We start from the raw sequence: 17751 nt of genomic DNA, 5'->3' as shown, positions 1-17751 counted from the left end.
CTTTGGTTTCTGCTTTCCTCATCTTGTTACTCTCTTCCTTCCATCCACTATCTGCCGTCTCTCTGCCCCTATATGGCATCTTCTCTCCTTCTATGCCCCTTCCAGAAACCGTATGCCTCCCCCTTCCATCTATCCTTTCACCCCCATTGGTCTGGCATCTCTCTCCTCTCCTTCCCTCTCCCACACCTCTCTTCTACAACCCCTTTCTTCCCTCATTTTCCTTTTCAGTTTATTTTCTGCATCCATCTAGATTACATTCTTCCTACCCTCTCATCAATGTCCTTTTTTACTGTCTACCTACAGCTCGCCACATCTTTCCTTCACCCCTCCAGTATTTCCCTAACTCAATCCTTTTCCCTCCATCATGTGCCCTCCTTTTATTTATCCCCTCCTTCCATCATGTGCCCTCTTTCTCTACCCCTTCCATTTAGCTAAAGAAGCACTGCCTGGGCTTTGCAGTCCCCAGTTATGTCTCTAGCAGGATATATATTTCAAATCTGATTTATTCTAATGACAAAATAGAAGATAAAATGATTTTTTTTCTACCTTTTGTTGTCTCTGGTTTCTATTTTATCCCAGGACAAGCAGGCAGCATATTCTTGACTGATGGGTGACGGCACCGACGGAGCCCCGGTACGGACAATTTTAGAGTGATTGCACTCTAAGAACTTGGAAAGTTCTAGCAGGCTGCACGCGTGAGTGCCTTCCCGCCCGACAGAGGCGCGCGGTCCCCAGTTTCTTAGTTTCCGCGGAGCTAAGAAGACGCACTTTCAACGGCTGTTGAAATTTTTTCCACAAACGCCTTCCCGCTCGCGTAAACCTTTTCGGTATTTTATTCCTTTTTTTCTTATTTTCTTATTTAAAAAAAAAAAAAAAAAAAAAGAGAAGAATTTTCTTTTCTTTTTTTCTCATTTTTTCGGGTTCGCCCCGGCAGGGCCTGCTGCCACCATCGAGGCCTCGGCCTTCGATTTGGCAGAAGCCGTTTTTACGTTCATGCCCTCCCAACCCAGTTTTAAGAAGTGCCAGCGGTGCGCGAGGCCCATTTCTCTTACCGACCCGCACAACTGGTGCTTACAGTGCCTCGGTCCTGACCATCGGGCGTCCACCTGCACCCGCTGTGCCACTCTGAAAAAGAGAACTCTAAAAAACCGCCAGATTCAACAGCGGTTGTTGTTTGGTACCGAGATGTCGAATTCGGCGGCACCGACCCCGACTACGGCCCCGACGCAGTCGGCACCTACCTCATCGACACCGCGCGATACTGCGCCAGCGTCGCTTTCCTCAGGTAAGCCGGCTAAGAAGCCTTCCCCGCTGGATCGCCCTCCGGTCTCAGTGGCAGCGAGCCCAATCCTGCCGACCTCGAGGTGCCCGCAGAAGCGCTCCGCTCCGATTGAGGTTAGCCCTTCGACCTCGGGTTCCTCTTCAGAGTGTAGAGCGGCACCAAAGGTACCGCAGAAGAAAAAAGCGGTACCGGTGCCTTCGCTGGACGAGCGAATTGCCGCCGTCCTGCAAGTACAGCTTAAAGAGCAATTGCAGCAGCTCCTGCCTGCTCTTCTGACACCGAGCCTTCCAGTCCCGGTCCGGTCTGAGCTACCGGTACCGGCAGTGGAGCAGCCTCTTTTATCGGTATCCACTTTGTCGGTACCGGTACATACAGCTTCCTCGGTGTCCATGCCAATATTAGCGTCTTTACACCAGGCGGTGCAAACTTCGGCACACCCGATAACATCTCCCGGTACCGTTTCACAGAGGTCTGGTAAGTCGACTCACAAAACTCGACACCTAGAACCCTCCACACCGGAGTCACGGGACCGTAGCTTTCAAGTGAGGGACCCTGATCTGTGGGGTGATTCAGAGGAGCCTTTCCTCTCTGAGGGAGAGTGTTCGTCAGGGGACGAGGATCCTTCTGGTTTAGATCCGTCCTCCAAACCTGATGCAACTTCTTTCACCTCTTTTCTCAAAGAGATGTGCGACTCTCTCTCTATTCCCATGGAGGCTGAATCCAAAAAATCCAAGGCATTTCTCGATGCACTGGACTTTGACCAGCCTCCAAGGGAATTCTTAAAATTGCCTCTCCATGATATTTTGCGAGAGACTTTCTATAAAAATCTAGAGACACCTTTGACCATTCCAGGAGCTTCTCGCAAACTGGACTCCTTATATAAGGTCATACCTATTCCTGGCTTTGACAAACCGCAACTTCCCCATGAGTCTTTACTGGTGGAATCTACTTTAAAGAAATCCACGGGGGCTAGTGTGTACGCCTCTGTCCCTCCTGGCAGAGAAGGTAAGGCCATGGATAAGTTTGGCAAACGGTTGTATCAGAATGCGATGCTAGCTAATAGATCTGGGAACTATGCTTTCCATTTTTCGTTCTACCTTAAGCATCTCATTCAAACTTTGTCAACTTTTGAGAAATACCTCCCTGACCGTAAAAGATCTGCCTTTCGCCAAACTTCTTCATCGCTCTTACAACTTCGTAAGTTCATGGTCAGATCAATCTATGATATCTTTGAGCTGGCCTCTAGGGCCACGGCTATGTCAGTGGCCATGCGGCGACTGGCCTGGCTTAGAGTTTCAGAACTCAATGTCAATCACCAAGATCGCCTGGCCAATGCACCTTGCTTGGGGGATGAGCTGTTTGGAGAATCCATGGACTCCACTACCCAAAAGCTCTCAGCTCATGAGACTCGGTGGGACACTCTCCTTAAAACGAAAAAGAAAACCCCACCTACCAGGCCTTTTCGCCAGCAGTCGGCCTACCAGTGTAGATTTGTGGCTCGTCCTTTACCACAGGCCACACAACAACCCAGGCGTCAGAGGCAACAACAGAGGCAAGCTGCTAGACCAGCACAGCAGCAACAACAGGTGAAGCCTCCCCCTTCACAAAAATCTACTCATCCCTTTTGACTTAGTTCTCCAGGACATAGCTAATCTTCCTCCTTCTGCACACCTTCCGCAGCCCATAGGAGGACGCCTTACTCTTTTCATAAGCCGTTGGGAAACCATCACCTCGGATCAGTGGGTCCTCAACATCATCCGCCACGGCTACTCTCTCAACTTTCAGACACTTCCTGCCCAAAGTCTGCCAAGAGAGTCTGCTTTGAACACTCGTCAGGTTTCACTCCTTCTTCAGGAGGTTCAATCCCTCCTCCTTCTGAACGCCATAGAGGAAGTTCCTCTAGATCAAAAGGGGCAGGGATTCTACTCCCGTTATTTTCTAGTCCCCAAAAAAACAGGAGATCTCAGACCCATTTTAGATCTTCGCGATCTCAACAAATACTTGGTCAAAGAGAAATTCAGAATGCTCTCTCTATCCACTCTTTACCCTCTTCTCAATCAAGGCGACTGGCTATGTTCCCTCGATCTCAAAGAAGCATACACTCACATACCGGTCAATCTGGCCTCCAGACAGTACCTACGCTTCATGATCACTCGTTGTCATTACCAGTACAAGGTGCTACCCTTCGGTCTTGCCTCCTCTCCAAGAGTGTTTACCAAATGTCTGATTGTGGTGGCTGCTTTTCTACGTTCCCACCACCTTCAGGTGTTTCCTTACCTAGACGATTGGTTGATAAAGGCCAATTCATCTCAGACAGTACTACAGGCCACCAACCAGACCATCCTGTTTCTACGTTTGCTGGGGTTTGAGATCAATCTACCCAAATCTCATCTCATCCCCACTCAGAGACTTCAATTCATTGGAGCAGTCTTGGACACAGTCCTCATGAGAGCGTTCCTGCCCTCCAACCGTCTTCAAACGCTTCAATCTCTATGTCAGCAGGTGCTTCCACAACGTTCCATCTCTGCCAAGCAAATGATGATACTCTTGGGCCACATGGCCTCCACAGTTCATGTCACACCCCTCGCACGTCTTCACCTGCGCACTCCTCAATGGACCCTAGCTATCCAGTGGTCCCAAGCGACGGATCCTTGCTCACGACACATATCTGTGACATCATCTCTTCGTCAGTCTCTACAATGGTGGTTGATATCCTCAAATCTCTCCAGAGGTCTTCTGTTCCATCTACCTCCTCATCAACTTGTCATCACCACCGATGCCTCCCCTTATGCCTGGGGAGCTCATTTGAACGAGTTCCAAACTCAAGGACTTTGGACAGCTCAGGAAATGAAGCATCACATCAATTTCCTGGAACTCAGAGCAATATTTTATGCCATCAAAGCCTTCCAGCATCTTCCCTTTCCTCAAGTCTTCCTGCTGTGCATAGACAATCAAGTTGCGATGTACTACATCAACAAGCAGGGTGGGACAGGCTCTCGCCTCTTGTGCCAAGAAGCCCAGAAGATTTGGGCTTGGGCCACAGATCACCATCTATTCCTGAAAGCTATCTACATTCAGGGAGAACAGAATTCCTTGGCGGACAAGCTCAGCAGAATTCTCCAGCCTCACGAGTGGACACTCGATCCTTTGACTCTGCAGTCCATCTTCGCTCAGTGGGGCACTCCTCAGATAGACCTCTTTGCAGCTCCTCACAATCACCAGCTGCCCCTATTCTGCTCCAGACTCTACTCTCCTCACCGTCTGGCAGCGGATGCATTTCTCCTCGATTGGTCCAATCTGTTCCTGTACGCTTTCCCTCCCCTGCCTCTCATGTTAAGAACCTTATTCAAGCTCAAGAGGGAACGAGCCACCATGATTCTGATTGCTCCACGGTGGCCCAGGCAACATTGGTTCTCCCTTCTACTTCAACTCAGTTCCAGGGAACCCTTTCTTCTTCCACTGTTTCCTTCGCTGCTTACACAACATCAGGAGACCCTTCTACATCCCAACCTCCAGTCTCTGCACCTGACAGCTTGGTATCTCTCGGGCTGACTTCGACTGATACTCTTTTGTCTCAGCCCGTTCGCTCCATTCTGGACGCATCCAGGAAACCGGCCACTCTGCAATGTTACCATCAGAAGTGGACTCGATTTTCTTCCTGGTGTCTTCTTCATCATTTTGATCCCACTTCCCTCGCAGTGGAGACGTTGTTGGATTATCTTCTTTCTTTGTCTGACTCTGGCCTCAAGTCTACTTCCATCAGAGTCCACCTCAGTGCTATTGCGGCTTTTCATGAGCCAGTTCATGGAAAACTCCTCTCAGCTCATCCCTTGGTGTCCAGATTCATGCGGGGTCTTTTCAATGTGAAACCACCTCTTAAAGCCCCTCCTGTTATCTGGGATCTCAATGTAGTTCTTTCCGCCTTAATGAAGCCTCCATTTGAACCTTTGGTTACCGCTTCTTTCAAGTTTCTCACTTGGAAGGTACTTTTCCTTATTGCTCTTACCTCTGCCAGGAGGGTCAGTGAGCTACATGCACTAGTTACAGATCCACCTTTTACTGTCTTTCATCATGACAAGGTGGTTCTGCATACACATCCAAAGTTTCTCCCTAAGGTTGTCTCTGAATTCCATCTCAACCAATCTATTGTTCTGCCTGTCTTCTTTCCGAAACCTCACTCGCATTCTGGAGAACAGGCTCTGCATACTTTGGACTGTAAGTGGGCTCTAGCTTACTATTTAGAGCGTACTAAGCCCCACAGATCATCTCCCCAACTCTTTCTGTCCTTTGATCCGAATAAATTAGGACGTCCTGTTACTAAACGTACGTTGTCAAATTGGCTTGCAGCGTGCATTTCATTTTGTTATGCTCAGTCCGGACTGACACTGGAAGGTTCTGTCACGGCCCATAGAGTTAGAGCTAAGGCAGCATCTGTGGCTTTCCTCCGTTCCACGCCTATTGAGGAAATCTGCAAGGCTGCTACATGGTCCTCAGTTCACACTATTGTCTGGATGCATTCTCCAGACGGGATGGACACTTCGGCCAATCTGTTTTGCAAAATTTGTTTTCCTAATGGCCAACCTTCCCTCCATCCCTCTTTTTGTTAGCTTGGAGGTCACCCATCAGTCAAGAATATGCTGCCTGCTTGTCCTGGGATAAAGCACAGTTACTTACCGTAACAGGTGTTATCCAGGGACAGCAGGCAGATATTCTTGCGTCCCACCCACCTCCCCGGGTTGGCTTCTTAGCTGGCTTATCCTAACTGGGGACCGCGCGCCTCTGTCAGGCGGGAAGGCACTCGCGCGTGCGCGGTGCGGCCTGCTAGAACTTTCCAAGTTCTTAGAGTGCAATCACTCTAAAATTGTCCGTACCGGGGCTCCGTCGGTGCCGTCACCCATCAGTCAAGAATATCTGCCTGCTGTCCCTGGATAACACCTGTTACGGTAAGTAACTGTGCTTTATCTTCTCTTCACTCTTTGCCTTCCAGCGTCTGCCTTGTCTCTTCAATCCAGTATCTGCCCCTTCCAGAAACTGTCTGTCTCCCCCTGCCATCTCTCCTCTAGACCCCCCCCTTTGGTCTGGCATCCATTTTCTTCCCTCTGTTCCCTCATGGTCTGGCATCTTTCTCCTTTCATCACTCTTTCCCTCCCCCCTGTGGTTTTTAGCATCTCTCTCTTCTCATTTCCTCCGCTCAGATCCCCGTTCTCTGGCATCGCTCTCTCCTCTCTCTCTTTCCTTTCCTTCTCTGGTCTTCCTTCTTTATTTTCTGACTCCGTCTAAATTAAATTCTTTCTTACTATGCAGTCCTCAGTTTCCCTCTTTTCACTGTGTCTACACACAGCATGCCACCCCTTTCTTTCACCCCTCCACTAACTCACTAACTCTATCTCACTAACTATCTCACTAACTCTATCTTTTTCCCCCATCCTTTTTCTTTATCCCTCCTTCCATCTAGTATGTGTTCTCTTTCTCCACTTCCATTCAGCATCTGCCCTCCCCCACTTCCATCATCTGCCCTCTTCTCTCTCCCCACTCAGCTTCCTGGTTCCGCCCAGGCAGTTCAATCAGAGGGAAACTTTTGACTGAGCACTGCGCTGCCGATCTGAAGTGCTGTTGATGCCGGGGGTAGAAGGAGGCCCATTGCCGATCTTAAGTGTCACCACAGGGGGAGAGCGTTGCCGATCATAAATTGCATCGGGGGGGGGGCACCGATGCCGCTCATCGCCGTTGCAGCCCAGATGCTGCCGATGGCCCCATTGCAATCTTGCCGGCCCTGCATGGACCGGCACCGGACAACCCAGATCTGGCCGGCTATGTACCTCCCCTATGCTGAGCACCCAGGGCAGACCGCCCCCCCTTGGTACGCCACTACTACAACTAGTTTAGGTTTCCATTTGCCCATACCATACATAACAAGGGACTCAACACATTCCAATCAGGTATAGACCAATACCCCCAAATTCTGTATATGCATGCAAATCAGTGTGTACAGCCAATTTCTGCACATAACATAATTATTTAACAAGCCTAATTGGCACTGATAATTGACAATTAAATCCTTGTAATTGATGCTAATTAGCATTAATTAGAAGTTAAGCACACAACTTGGTATGCCTATTCTATAAGAGTGCTGCGTGCCAGTTCTAGTGCATGAATTTTTAAAATGGGCATGGCTAGGGGAGGAACATGGGAAGGTCATAGGCGTTCCTAAATTGTATGTACACTATTATAGAATATGTCAAATGTATGCACAAGTTAGGGGCAGGTATTTAGGCATGGTTTTCTTTGGCCTAAAGGGGGGATTGGGACTTGTGTTCAATTTTGGAGACCGTATCTGGCGAAGGACGTAAGAAGACTTGAGGCGGTCCAGAGGAAAGCGACAAAAATGATAGGAGGCTTGCGCCAGAAGACGTATGAGGAGAGACTGGAAGCCCTGAATATGTATACCCTAGAGGAAAGGAGAGACAGGGGAGATATGATTCAGACGTTCAAATACTTGAAGGGTATTAACATAGAGCAAAATCTTTTTCAGAGAAAGGAAAATGGTAAAACCAGAGGACATAATTTGAGGTTGAGGGGTGGTAGATTCAAAGGCAATGTTAGGAAATTCTACTTTATGGAAAGGGTGGTGGATGCCTGGATTGTGCTCCCAAGAGAGGTGGTGGAGAGTTCAAAGAAGCGTGGGATGAACACAAAGGATCTAGAATCAGAAAATAAGATTAAATATGGAACTAAGGCCAGTACTGGGCAGACTTGCACGGTCTGAGTCTGTATATGGCCGTTTGGTGGAGGATGGGCTGGGGAAGTATTCAATGGCTGGGAGGGTGTAGATGGGCTGGAGTAAGTCTTAACAGAGATTTCGGCAGTTGGAACCCAAGCACAGTACTGGGTAAAGCTAAGAAGAAAAAAATTTAAAAATTTAAATTGAATCAGGTTGGGCAGACTGGATGGACCATTCGGGTCTTTATCTGACGGCATCTACTATGTTACTATGTTACCATGTATACCACCTTTTTGTAGTTATACAACCACACTCAAAGTGATTTACATACAAGTACTTCAGATATTTTCCCTATATATCCTGGTGGGCTCACAATCTATCTAATGTACCTGGGACAGTGGAGAATTAAGTGATTTGCCCAGGGTCACAGGGAGCAGAATGGGATTTGAACCACAACCTCGTTCATGGCTGTAGTTGTAACCACTATGCCACACTGGTGTTTAGCATGAGCTATAAGTCATTTAAGATAACTTGGTGTGGTGAGGGACTTTTTTTTTTTTTGGGGGGGAGCTTACTGTCAGGGGGGTCCCCCAACCCTGTGGCAGGAGGGAGTGGGCATCCCTCCTGATGATATTTCTGAAAAAAGTACCTCGATGGTGTGGGGGGCTTTTTTTTTTTTTTAATGGGCACATCTGCTTGCTAGTTCAGACAGGGAGAGCAGGGGCTGCTTTTTCTTTTTATGCAGGCAGGCAGGAGCAGGAGCTGTGCTGGTGATCGCTCTTCTGAGCAAACACCAGGCACACCTTCCCCCACTCTGCTGGCGATTTTCTGCACACATAGCATGTATATAATTTGCATGCTATTGTGCTGAAAATCGCTCATAAAACAAAAATCACTCCCACCACAGTATTTTTTATTTTTTTTTTTTACCGTGGTGTCGGAGCTTAGAGAATCTGACTCTTAGGGCTCCTTTTACAAAGGTATGCTAAGCATGCATGTTAGTCTATGGACACGTTAGTGCACGTGTATATTTAGCGTGCGCTAAAACGCATAGCGCACCTTAGTAAAATAGGGGGATAATCTTCTGTATTTTTGTCCAATTATTTTGTATGTTATCTTGCAACCCATTCTGAGCTCTCTGGGGGATAGAAAACTAACTAAATAAATAAATACTGGCTGGGACTCCCATATTATTTTTAGTTATTTTTATGCACTTACATATAAGTTGTGAATCATTTTATTTAATAAGACTGGATGGAGATTTTTGGCCTATGAATGGTCATTCCTATTAATGGCCTATTAATGGTCATTAGTAAGCATTAATGGTCATTCCAGTCCGTGTGAGTTATGGCTGTTTAAAGTTAGCTGCGCATTATTAGGCATCTTAGGTCTTTTCCACCATTCCATGTTTGGGTTTATAGTACAGTAAATAGTGATTTTAGATTTCACTAATTTTTTTAAAAAATGTTTTTCATGTTTGCGGAATTTTCCCCTCTTTTGGAGATTTTTCATAATACCTGAAGCTGCATAAAACTTGGTATTTCATACTTCACTTTCACTTCTTGAGGGGGTCAGTAACCACTGGAAGATTAAGGAGATGTCACATCTTCATCCTGCCAGTGGTCAGCTGCTCAATGAGGGCACCTTTTGGCACCCTACAGATGATTACAACAGATCTAGACAAACATCCTTTATTTTGGCCTTGAGCATTTCTTCCCATTCCATTATTGCTGAAAGATCTCCTAATTTTGGGTCCACTCTGATCCTGCCCAAAGCACACCTCCAACATGCCCTCTTGCTATTTGGAAGAATTGCAGTGCAAAATGTCCAAATTAGGCCTTTTGACAACTGCAATTTGGACATTTTCAGTAGATGGATTTTTTTTAATGCCCATTTTGAGACCTCCATCTCTTTTGAAAATGAGCACCATAGTCATATGCTGAGCGGCTGGAGAAGCTGGGGCTCTTTTCCCTGGAAAAGCGGAAACTTAGAGGGGATATGATAGAAACTTACAAGATCATGAAGGGTATAGAGAAGGTAGAGAGGGACAGATTCTTCAGACTGGCGGGGGCAACAAAAACTAGAGGGCACCTAAACAAATTGAAGGGGGATAGGTTCAGAACTAATGCTAGGAAGTTCTTCTTCACTCAGAGGGTGGTGGACACCTGGAATGCGCTTCCAGAGGAGGTGGTAGAGCAGAGTACGATTTTGGGTTTCAAAATGGGATTGGACGAGTTTCTGAAGGAAAAGGGGATTGACGGGTACAATTAGAGGGTTACTATATAGTACAAAACGCTTTAGAGTAATAGATCACTTACAGGTCATTGACCTGCAGGGCTGCCGCGGGAGCGGACTGCTGGGCATGATAGACCTATGGTCTGACTCGGCAGAGGCAATGCTTATGTTCTTATGTTATCTGTCTTGTCACTGAACAGCATAATGAAAATGGTCATCAAGTGCATCAGCTAATTTTATCTGTGAACTTGCAGGATAATTATCAAAAGAAAATGTCAGTTTAGGACTGGTGGGACAGCAGCTAAATTACATACAATAAAAGTTTTCATAGGGATTATCTTCCCAACTTTTTCCTATCCCCCAGTCCAACTTCCAGATGTTACGCATTAAGGGCTCCTTTTATGAAGCCGCGCTAGCGGGTTTAATGCGTGCGACTTTTCATCACGTGCTAATCGAAAAACTATCGCCTGCTCAAGAGGAGGCGTAGTGGCTAGCGCGTCCGGCGGTTTAGTGCGCACTATTACGTGCGTTAAACCGCTAACGCGCCTTCATAAAAGGAGCCCTAAGATTCCTATTTTTTCTTTAAAAACAACAGTGAATAAAAATCACTTCAATCGGGCAATGGCGAGCGATATATCAAGTTTTTAATAAGCATTTCTGGTTGCAAATTTATACAAAATATTTCCGTGGTTATGTAAGAGTTACTGGTATTTCAATGACTGCTTCCTTACCTGTTACAATCTGCAAAGATGGGTGTTTACAATAGCATTACTGTTACTATACCAACTGAAGTTATTTACATATTGGGTCATTCCCAAGAATCTCTTGAGTAACAGGGTTGCATCAATTGCCTTCAAGGCCTCAATTTTAAGTCATTATATTATTTTTCCATATCTACACACCACAAATAAGTTATTCAATGCAAAAATTATTTTAGATTTATACCTTTAATGTATTTTGATGCAATTCTGTTCTACTTTGCATGTGATTTCTCACCTTTGTATTCCCTTTGGATAGCCAGAGGAGACTTAGAGGGGATATGGTAGAGACTTACAAGATCATGAAGGGCATAGAGAGAGTAGAGAGGGACAGATTCTTCAAACTTTTGAATAATAAAAGAACAAGAGGGCATTCAGAAAAGTTAAAAGGGGACAGATTCAGACCGAATGCTAGGAAGTTCTTCTTTACCCAACGTGTGGTGGACACCTGGAATGCGCTTCCAGAGAGCATAATAGGGCAGAGTACGGTACTGGGGTTCAAGAAAGGATTGGACAATTTCCTGCTGGAAAAGGGGATAGAGTGGTATAGATAAAGGATTACTGCACAGGTCCTGGACCTGTTGGGCGCCGCGTGAGCGGACTGCTGGGCACGATGGACCTCAGGTCTGACCCAGCAGAGGCATTGCTTATGTTCTTAAAATACATTTCAGTATGTTCATAAAAATGCAGTTCTTAAATTAAAGGGCCCTTTTACTAAAGCTTAGTGTGCTAATGAACATTAGCATGTGCTACGAGGGGCCGCTGAAAAGTTCTCAGACCAATCAAGAAGAGAATGATGTGGAGCCATGAAACGTACAAGTTATTCCACACTTTTCTTGACATTTTTCATTTCAGATCAAATCATTGAAACAAAAAGTATCAAGAAAAGTGTGGAATAACTTGTACGTTTCAAGGCTCCGCTTCATTCTCTTCTTGATTGGTCTGAGAACCTTTCAGTAGTTCCTCATGCTACTAGGCCAATAGATATAAAATAGATCATGCAGCATTTCATGCATACTAATGACCATTAATGCGCACCAAGCTTTAGTAAAAAGGGCCCTAAAAAATCAAAATACAAAATTGTAATTCATGATACATACCTGTAGATATAGGTTCATAATGATAATACATTTATAACGATCCACTGAACTCAGTCCCTACCAGAGGCAGAAGTTCAAATTATGAACCTCCAAGCAAAAGATCAGAAATGCTCCTGGAGCAGAGTGATCCATCTCAGAAGAAGCAGAAGCAGCTCTAAATGAATACCTCTATTAATCTTTGCTTTTATTCCGATTTAAAAAAAAAACAGCTCCAGTCACAATCCAATTTACTTTTCATAGTCATTTAGATTGAATAATTGCTTCTTATGGAGCTGAGTGTGTTACTACTACTATTAATTATTTCTATAGCACTACCAGACGCAAGCAGCGCTGCAGAGTCACAAAGAAGAAGAAAACAGTCCCTGCTCGAAAGAGCATACAACCTAAACGGCCAAGACAGACAAACAGAATGTCATGGATACTGTTAAGGGGAATGGATAATCAGCAGGATAATCTCACACCCGTAGTTCTGTTTGAAGTGTTTAGCTCAAGTTGAAGCGTATTTTCCCCTGACGAAGCTTTTTGCAGCAAAACAGGGGCCCTGTCAGGAGTCCGCTGAAGAGTTTTGTTTCAACTCAGATATACTCTATACACTGGGAACTACGGGTGTGAGAAGGCCGTAATTGGTACCCTCTTTCTGCTCCCTGTTAACGGTCTGTGTGGAAGAAATCCATATAGCAGATAAATTCTGCTTTTTTTTCCCCTTTATTTTTGAGTTTTATAAAGCTGTTGCTAAGTTATTGTTGAGTTGTGGAAATACTTGAAAGTCATAAGGCTACATTGCTTCTTATCGAATAAATATTTTTTCAACTCAAGTAAAGAATTTGAATTGAGTGGAGGGTTTGTTTTTTTTTAAACCGAGGATGTGTCTTCATCTTCAAACTACTTTTTGAAGTTGATAAGTCTGGAGGATTAGGTGTTTTTACTAAATCCAACACTCCACTTTTTTGATTTAACCTACGGTGGTTTCCCTCACAATTGTGTTTTACCTTGAATGCATTTGTTACTGCTTCGGATATAAGGAGCATTTTATTTGTTTATTCTCACTATTAAACTTAAAAGCAGGAAGAAAGGAGAAAAAACTGTACAACCAGTTGGAACTCATGGATGAAGCTCTGAAGATAATTTTATCAAAGTCAGCTCTTACACGATGGATTACTATGTCAGTTGTCTTGTAAACTTAATGATTTAAAGTACACAACTCTCCTCCTACATTTCAAGTGGAGATTGCATGTTGGCATGAAACATGCCTATTTTTGAAGGACTTGACAATGCTGGCACAAGCATTTGAAGGTAAAGTGTTGTGCCTCAGCTGCCCACTTGGCAGATGTGTTTCAAAATGTAAAGGAAATTTGATTGATCCTGCCAGAGGTTTAGGAATAGCAGTCTCAATGAAAGAGAAAGATCATCATTTTTCATAAGAGGTTATCGCTGTGGCAATGCTGTGATTTGACAGAAATCTGAAATCATTTTGTATGTTGGCAGATATTGTTAAACGGAATAGGAGGTGCAAACATGCTCAGCAGGGCTTTTTAGAACATAAGAATAGCCTTACTGGGTCAGACCAATGGTCCGTCTAGGCCAGTATCCTGTTTCCACAGTGCCCTATCCAGGTCACAAGTACCCGGCAAAAACCCAAATAATAGCAACATTCCATGCTACCAATCCAAGGGCAAGCAGTGTTTCCCCCCCATGATTATCTCAATAGCATACTATGGACTTTTCCTCCAGGAACTTGTCCAAACCTTTTTTTAACCCATCTATTTTTAATCCCCCTTGTCCAAACCTTTTTTTAACCCATCTATTTTTAATCCCCCTTGCCCCCTGCTTCTCCCCTTTCCTAAAACGCACCTTCTCCGCGAACAGGCCTTTTAATCCTCCTTGCCCCCTGTTTTCTCCCCTTTCCCACTCTCACCCCGTTCCTTCTGCTCTCCTACTTCCCCCCCTCCCCCGACTTTATCTCTCTCTCACTATCTCATACCTTCCAACCCTTCCTTCTGTATTACCGTTACCTCTGCTAAATCTCTATCAAAGAGTTCCCCCCCTCTCTTCATTGCCTGTAACTTTGTCAAAATTTTGTAAATCCTTGTGTCATTGCGGACCTTAATTAACGGATGTGAACCGCCTAGAACTTTATGGGTATGGCGGTATACAAGAATAAAATTATTATTATTATTATTATTATATTAACCGTTGTTACCACATTCTCTGTCAGCTGTGTTTCAGAGCTTAGCTATTCTCTGAGTGAAAAAAAATATGTCCTCCTATTGGTTTTAAATGTATTTCCCTGTAACTTCAAGTGTCCCCTAGTCTTTGAAATTTTTGATCGATTCACTTGTACTTGTTCTATACCACTCAAGATTTTGTAGACTTCAATTATATCTCCCCTTAGCAGTCTCTTTTCCAAGCTGAAGAGCCCTCTTTAGTCTTTCCTCATACGAGAGGGGTTCCATCACCTTTATCATCTTGGTTGCTCTTCTTTGAACCTTTTCTAATTCTGCTACGTGACCTTGTACCAGTGGTAACAGGTACATGGAGACATAAGCTCTCCCTCTCCTACAGTTAACCCCTTCCCTCCTCTTCCAGCAGTAGTGGCTGCCAGTCTCTCTCTCTCACATAAAGGGAAGTAGGGTGAAGTTGGCTGCTTGCTTTAGTGTAACAGTAGCAGATAGGACAGCATTTTATGCTCCATAACATTTAGGCTGCAGCTTGGGAGACTTCCATAGTACATGGAGGGAAGGAGATGGACTGTGGAGGACATGGAGGAACTCTATTTTAACTCACTGACTTCATGCCAGACCTCATCTCCTCTTGAAAGAATGCCCGAAAGGGACTCTGGGGAACAGGCAGTCAGCCTGGGGTCTCCCAAAATGTCTGGAAGACTTAAGCCATGTTTATTAAACATAATTCTGTACTGCCTTGAAAACAGGTGCAGTGATACCAAGAGATAGAAATAGGCAAGTCAGTGCTATAGCTTAAAACAAAGGAATCTCTAATACAATTTTAAAATCTCCTACGGCTTCTCTCAGTGGTCAACCAAACCACTTCAAATGCAAGCAACAAACTTCTAACATCAGTCCACAATATCAAAACCCTCATTAAGTTAGTATAAGTTATGAATGTGTGGCCGTTATATATCTACATTAAAGAGTTGAAAAGTACACAAAGCTGTGTTTTGATGGTGGAGGACATGGTCAGAGTTTGTGAATAAGGAAATGAGTAGATAGGGGTTTCACGGGATGGGGGCCTGAATGAGGAAGTGAATAGGGAAGTTATGTGTGGCAGTGGGTGCTGAGTGGATAGATGTGGGGATTTTGAGTGGGTAACAGGGCAGAGTGAGTTGAGGAATGAGGACATCTGAAGCAGGGTGTAAGTGTTGGGGGCATAGGGCGTAGTCTCAGGAATACAGCCTTTCCCTCACCCCTTTCCTCCTGCTGTCATCCCCACAATATTTTCTTCCTTCCACAATATTTTCTTGCTTGCCCCTCCCCACCTTCTTGTACCCTCTCAAACGCTTCTTCTCCTCCCCACCCTCCCCATGCCTGAACAAGTGTTTCTTCAGGCTGGGGCTGAACTTGGCAGATCCTATGCTGTCATCTAACACAGTGTTGCCTCATCACTTGCTGATCTTCTTCAATCTCTAGACAGACAGTAGAAGTGCCTAAGAGTACATACATCAACATCTGCTGCCATGAAGCCAGTCTTCTAGTCCCCCTTCCCCCTCTCCCACCATCAGGAACACGATAGGATGAACACAATAGGATATAAATAGACATAGCCCAGAAAACTAGAATATACATAGGACAATTGATTTGGTATAAACGTATGCATATAAGTAGCATGTTCAATGTGCCAGTAACATAAGTAGGATGATTGATTAAGGCATAATTATGCTGGTATTAATAACTCTGTATTGTAACACCTCTATAGAAGTTCATGTATTGTAACACCTTTACAGGAGCTCATGCAAACTGCTCTGAATTGACTCCCCAGTCATTAGTAGCAGTATAGAAGTTCACAATAAACACAAGATCCTGTGGCTCATACCATGAGACTTGTCCTGTTTAAGCCATTCTCCTCTAGCTTCTCTAATAGGGATGTGGGGTTCAAAGAAAGATCAGAGGGAGGGGCAGCAGGACAACACTGCTGGTAGGAATTCAGAATCAATGCTAGAACCAGGTTCTTTTGCCACTGAAGGATAAGGGCAGAAAACAAAATCAAAACACTGTTGAGACTTTCTGTGTCCTACACTGAGGGTTAATTTAATTTAAATTAATTTTATTATTTATATACCAGTTATATCCTAAGTGGTTTACATTCAGTTACTTTATCATATTTCCCTATAAGAACATAAGAAGTTGCCCCCGCTGAGTCAGACCAGAGGTCCATCTTGCTCAGCGGTCCGCTCCCTCGGTGGCCCATCAGGCCTAGTGCCTGAACAGTGGTCCCTGATTAATTTTGTAACTTACCTCTAATCCCATCCCTATAATCTACCTCTACTCTTATCTGTACCCCTCAATCCCTTTGTCTTCCAAGTACCTATCCAAAGCTTCTTTGAACCCCTATCTGTCCTAGTGGGCTCAAACTCTATCCAGTGTACCTGGGGCAATGAGGGGATTAAGTGACTTGCCCAGGGTCACAAGGAGCAGTGAGGGATTTGAACCCACAGCCTCAGGATGCTGAGGCTGTAGCTCTAACCCCTGTGCCACACACTCCCCAAAGAAAGCATAAGGTTCCATAGGACCTTTCAGCAAGGAATGGGGGTATTTAAGGACTTCCTATGATGTCCCAGTCCTTAAATCTGGACTTCAGTACAATTTTCATCATAAGAAAACAAAATCCATCTCTTTAGCTTAAATACTTATAACTCCAGTAAAGCATGTTTTTAAAAAAAAAATATTCTGTTGCAGCCCCATCATGCAGAAAGAATGAAACTTATCAGTTGGCAAGATGGCAATGATTTACAGCTTAGCAGGTGGGTCATGTGAGGTTATCCATCATCTGAGGAATGTAGAATGCTGTCTCCTTTTAGTTTTGGAGTTGCAAAGATAAAGAGTTAGCTTTCATAAGTAAATAAGGGGAATGAAGGGAGCTTTTATGTTGTATAGATAGCTTTATGTTTTGACTCTTCCACCCTTAAGGCATTGGCCAATACAGCAGGAGCAATCATGTTGTTTGAAGAGGTAAAATTGTATATGCAGAAGTTAGAGCAGATGGAAGTTATTATTTTGTTACAGAAGTTCTTTATTTTGAAAATAATGATTGAAATTAGTATTCTTTTTGAGCATTATTTAAAAGAAAGATATTTTGCTGTGTAAATTCAAATTTAGCATAACAGGATAGCAAAATGCGTCTTTCTTCAGAAAAAGGAGGAACATTCTGGGTCTCTGAACCAAAGTAGTACCATTCAAGTGTAATGAGGAGATGAACTAGTTTGACCCACCCCATGTAACAGGTGCTTTTCAAAATTGAAAGGAAGTAAGAAAAGAAAAATGGGTGTTGGAAGGTGCTAGATGCCTTCTTTCTCTAAAGAGAGAGTCCAAAGATTTAGGAAGGGTAGGATGGGCTGCCCACTCTGAGAACCTTTATCCTTAGGAAAGGGAAGGGCAAGAAGTAGGCCTTTTCTCTGAGAAAGGAGAATTAAGATTACAAGGA

The sequence above is a fragment of the Geotrypetes seraphini genome, chromosome 1 (assembly GCF_902459505.1).
Source record: "Geotrypetes seraphini chromosome 1, aGeoSer1.1, whole genome shotgun sequence".
Lineage (NCBI taxonomy): Eukaryota > Metazoa > Chordata > Amphibia > Gymnophiona > Dermophiidae > Geotrypetes > Geotrypetes seraphini.
This window is presented reverse-complemented; position numbering follows the sequence as displayed.